We start from the raw sequence: 6000 nt of genomic DNA on the forward strand, positions 1-6000 counted from the left end.
CAATTGACGATTAAATTTATAAGAGTTATTAAATTTAAGCTGTTATTGGCTACTATTGGCCGCAACTGTTGCCAACTGAAAACGTTTTGCTTATTATCCACATATATTACAATAGAAATAATTGGTCTCATAATTAGCTCAATCAATGAACATATGTCATCACAATTGAGACGATTATCACTGAAGTGTTTTGATAGTCATAATGACAAAGATTTACAACTGACAAGCGGTTCGTTAAATCGATTGAACCGATTAACACATTTGACACTTTGGTTTAATAGTTATAATAAGTTTAGAGTTTATTAATAAAGAAAAATATAGTAATCATGTAAACAAAATGATTGTTAAAATAATACTATAATTAATGTTTAATTTAATAATTCATTAAAAACAAAACAATAGTCTAATTTTGTAAACAATAACAACAATACATATATCAATTCAATAGACTAGTGAACGGGTAACGACTCGGTTCACCGGTTTTAACACTTTATTATTATTATTGTAATTTAGATTAAGTTAAAAATTATTTTTAGTTAATTATTTATTGGATTAATAATAAAAAAATTTTTGTTTTATTAAATTAAAAAACTTATTTACTTTAAAAAAATGTCCGCAGCGGTTCGGTTCAATTAATATACAATTAATGCTATGAATTACACTCATCTAATATAATATACAAAAATTATTGAATTATACATCTATAAAAATAACATTAATTTTTATAATAATTAATTTATTATAATAAATAAAATATATTAGTTAGTAAAAATAATTGTTGAAAGATTAATCTAGTATAAATTGTTTAACGTTTTTATTGATAAATATATAATTATATTATTAATGAAGCAAAAAATTAATATAATAATAATAATAATACTATTATGAAAAATAACAAAATTAAATTTTACCCAAAAAACAGTTTATTTAGTTTTAATTAATTTTATAGATTTTTATACTGATTTTAATATATAAATAAAAAACAATATGTTTGTAATAATTAATAAGTAGTTTTGATGAAAAACTTTTGTTACATTTGTTACAAAACTTTTCAAACACTCGTTAACTGAACAAACAAATCGTATATTTTAGTAAAATTTAATTTATGTCTAAATAAATCTCATTTTTTGTAAAAATGTTTTCTCGCAATACTTGACATCACATTTAAACCGTCTGACCTTTAGATGTGCAGCCGATAAATGTAATCTCAAATTAGGTTTTATTTGCAGATTTTTTTTTTGGTGACAATTATTATAAATAATTAATTGATTGCTTAATATAATGAATTCTTAATTTTATGTTTAATTAACAAAACGATTTGTAGTCAACTTTTTTGTTTGAATTTAATTTAACAGTTATAATAAGTTTGAATTTAATAATAATAATATAGTTTACTATATATATATGACTTAATTAATTAGATATTAGTAATTGTTTAACAAAACTGTTATAATTATTTAATAATAACTGACAATATAATTGCTTAAACTTTGCAAACAATGGCATCGAATTGTTGTCCAGTGTTAGTGTCAGTGATTGCAATGATTTCGGCAAAACATAACACTTATAGGCAGTGAATATATCCGTCAATTTATTTTTAGTAATATCCAGTGTCCTTAAGTTTGCCAAATAATCAATAGATTTATAAAACAATAGATTTTTGTAATTATTTTCATTAGAATATCCGTTAAACTTAAATGTCATCAATTGTTGGCCAAATTGTCGGCAAAATCGGTCAAATAGATCATCAGTACACAGGATTTCTATAATATTACGAGATATAATAGTTATGTGTTTCAATCGGTAACAGTATTTCATCAATAATTCAAACAAATTTTCCCAAAACTGGATATAACTTATAGTAATTGTTGTAATGTTTGGACACTTTTTGACAATTGATTCAAACAAATCACTAATAGTTTGTTTGTTATAATTCCATGACCTAAAAGACAATTTATATAATACTTTCCAATCAAATATGAGATGTGTTTGTGTATTGAATATCAATGCCAACCACTGTTTGGACACCGATTGTAGTCTCAGTTTGTCATCGATTGGCAGATATTGAAGCAATAGTTGACACAAATCATCGCCGAAGCGATCAAACGAGTCATTCTTCGCCATTGACATCAATGTTGTTGTTGTCGTCGTTTTCAGTGATCTGTACAATCAATTTAAACCCTAAACTATTGTATAATAATTATAGTATAAATGTATTAATCAGATATCATATATGATATTAAAAGATTATACTAAATTATATTGACTTACATTTTGGCTATAATTGTATACAAAATATATGGCAATCAATACAATTAAATATCGAAACAATTAATAAAAAACGAAATGATTGTTAACTACAATCATATGAAATACAAAACTAAAATTTAATCCAATATTAATATACACTAAACAAGTAATTAATTGTTAATTAATTGAATAATTAAAACCACGTTTTTTCAATACTAAATAATACATAAGTGTTGTCAATAGTATTGAGTCAATTATTAAATAGTCTAATAAAATATAATACAATAGAGTAGTCTAACGGATAATTAGTTTCGGTTATTATAATTATTTTCATTATTTTAATTTATTCTAAATCTAAACAATCATAACAACAAATACTAGATTACGGTTTCATTTTTAAACTTAGGTTTGGTTTAATTGCTATAAAAAATAAATGTTATGAATAAACATTTTCACAAATAATCACACATTAATGCTATCTACATGTATTTATTTAATTTTAAATTTAACATAAATATTGTAATAATAAATAAAAAACTTTGGAAAAGTTATAATTTATTTATTAATGAAAAAACAGATGAAATAAGTAATAAATTAAAAAAATTTCTAAACTACAGTATATTATGAATTTTAATAATTATCTAATAATTTAAATAAAATTAAAAATTTATTTTTTAATAAAAATATATTTCTTAAAATCAAATCAATTGTATTAATATATTGAATGTAAACAATGTTTGTGATAATTGAGACCATATTTCGTTAACATCACATTTAAATGTCTTTTTAAATTTTTAAATGCACATTACGTTTGTGTCGAATAATATTTCTCAATGTAGTACAACTTTTATTACAATTAATGTAATCACATTTGAATTTAGGTTCAATTGAATGATCACTTGATATGTGTTGTCGTAAACAATGATTTGTTGTAAAACTTTTCAAACACTCGTTCACTGAACATATAAATCTATATTTACGTAAATGTTGTAAATTATGTCTATTTAAGTGAGATTTTAGTGAAAATATTTTATTGCAATACTCGACATCACATTTAAACGGCTTATGTTTTAGATGTACAGCCAATAAATGTTTTTTCAAATTTAATTTATTTGTGAATTTTTTCTACAATTATTATAATTACAAACAAATACTTGTCTTTTATAATGAACAGTAAATTTATGGAGTTTTAAGTATTGATTTGTATTAAACCTTTTATGGCAATCATTGAAATCACAAATAAAAGTTAGATTTAAATGTTTAATATTTTTATGATATTTCAGTTTTTTAGATTATTTATAAATTAATTGTGATTTCAGTTATAATAGTCAAGTATGACCTTTGAATGTCTAATAAAAGAAAATTATAATAAAATTTATTACATTTAATGATTATTTTAATGATTAGATTGTCATTAAAATTAATAATTTATTTAAACAAAAAAATCATAATAAGTATTATTTATTTTTTATTTAATAAAAGTATTATTATATATTTTTTTGTTTTATTAATCAAATAAAATATAACTATTATAATAATTAATAGTTATTCTTTTTAATTTCCTTTATATATTTTATTTAAAAGATTTATTATAACAATATTAATGTTACTTTTATTTTAGACAAATAGACGGCAATAATGTTTTTTTAATATATTAAGTGATAATTTTTTATAAAATAAATATCATGTTTGCTATGTTTATATGTAATATTAGATAAGTGTCATTCATATCATTTTGTTATGCAATTTCATAACCTAACCGCAATTAAATACTAATAAAATTATAATATTACACAGTAATCTTTTTTTAATTATATAGACAAACAAAAATGAAAAACTAAATTATTTATAATATATTTAATAAAAAAATTTACTGTATATAAGTAAAACAAAAAATCTAAATTACAATTAATAAAGTGCTAAAACCCGGGAACCGAGTCGTTATTGCGTTCAATAGTCTATTGTATTGCAAATTAACAAATTAAGACAATTGACGATTATATTGGAGTATGAATTTGACACACATTTTATCGATAAAATGTTGATCAGTATTGGCCGCAATTGTCGCCAATTGAAAACCTTTCACTTATTATCAAACTTATTACTAATTGAAACAATTGGTCTCATAATTAGCTCAATCAATGAACATATGTCACCACAAATGAGACAATTATCACTAAATTGTTTACATAGTTATGACAAACTAGGTTTACTACTGACTAGTGGTTCGTTAAATCGATTGAACGGATTAACACATTTGACACTTTGTTTTAATAATTTGTCGATAATCGGTGACCAGTTTTTCCGTGATATTCATAGCAATCACCCGCGACTTCAATATATACAGTGTAGCGAAGTGTCCATAACTGATGAGTCGATCGCCGCTTTGGGACAGTTGGCACACCTCATGGATGTCGACATCCGGTCAAACAAACTGATGACAAGTGAATCCTATATTAAACAGCATTTACTGATCGATTCAAAAGTTAAACACTTGAATATTAAATACAGGGATTCAATGGGTGAACAAATATTTAGTTGTGGCAAATATTAAGATAACTTTATTGATTAGATAATAATTATATTGTCAGTTATTATTAAATAATTATAAGTTTTGTTAAAAAATTATTATTATGTAATGTAATTAATTAAGTCATATACTGTATATATATACAGTTATATTATTATTATTATTACTACTTAACTCATACTTATTATAACTGTTCAAATACAAGTTCACTACAAATCTTTTTGTTAATTACCGGTAATTAGAAATTTTAAGTTATAATTATAAGTTAGATTTATAATTTTTGTAAAATTAAAATATAAAGTATTATTTTTTTAGTGCTAACGATTTAAATAATGTTTAACTTATTTGATTGTAACGTTTGTCTATATAATTCAATTTAATGACTAAATTTTGTATTATTTAGTATATTGAAAATTTTCTATAATAATAATTTTAAAAATTATCAATTAATATTATTATATTAAACAAAATTTAAGTGTTTTTGGCCTAAATGTCGGTTTAAATCAAAAACTAAATCTAAGTTAACTTAACATCAATTGAGTCATTCATATGACAAGCAATTCAAATGTAATTTCATTGATTGTAATAAAACATTTTGTACTATAAGAGCTTTGAAATATCATAAAAATATTAAACATTTAAATCTAACTTTTATTTGTGATTTCAATGATTGCCATAAAAGGTTTAATACAAATCAATACTTAAAACTCCATAAATTTTATTTATTATTACAATATTTATGTTAAATTTAAAATTAAATAAATAGATAGCATTAATGTGTGATTATTTGTGAAAATGTTTATTCATAACATTTATTTTTTTATAGCAATTAAACCAAACCTAAGTTTAAAAATGAAATCGTAATTTAGTATTTGTTGTTATGATTGTTTAGATTTAGATTAAAATTATGAAAATAATTATAATAACCGAAACTAATTATCCGTTAAATTACTCTAAATGTATTGTATTTTAATAGACTATTTAATAATTGGGTCAATACTATTGACAACACTTATGCATTGTTTAGTATTGAAAAAATGTGGTTTTAATTATTAAATTAATTAACAATTAATTACTGGTTTAGTGTATATTAATATTGGATTAAATTTTAGTTATACTGTATTTCATATGATTGTAGTTAACAATCATTTTGTTTTTATTAATTGTTTCGATATTTAATTGTATTGATTGCCATATATTTTGTATACAATTATAGCCAA

The sequence above is a fragment of the Oppia nitens genome, unplaced genomic scaffold (genome assembly GCF_028296485.1).
Source record: "Oppia nitens isolate AA-2021 unplaced genomic scaffold, nextdenovo-longstitch-racon4-pilon3 scaffold27_pilon_pilon_pilon, whole genome shotgun sequence".
In the NCBI taxonomy this organism is placed as follows: domain Eukaryota; kingdom Metazoa; phylum Arthropoda; class Arachnida; order Sarcoptiformes; family Oppiidae; genus Oppia; species Oppia nitens.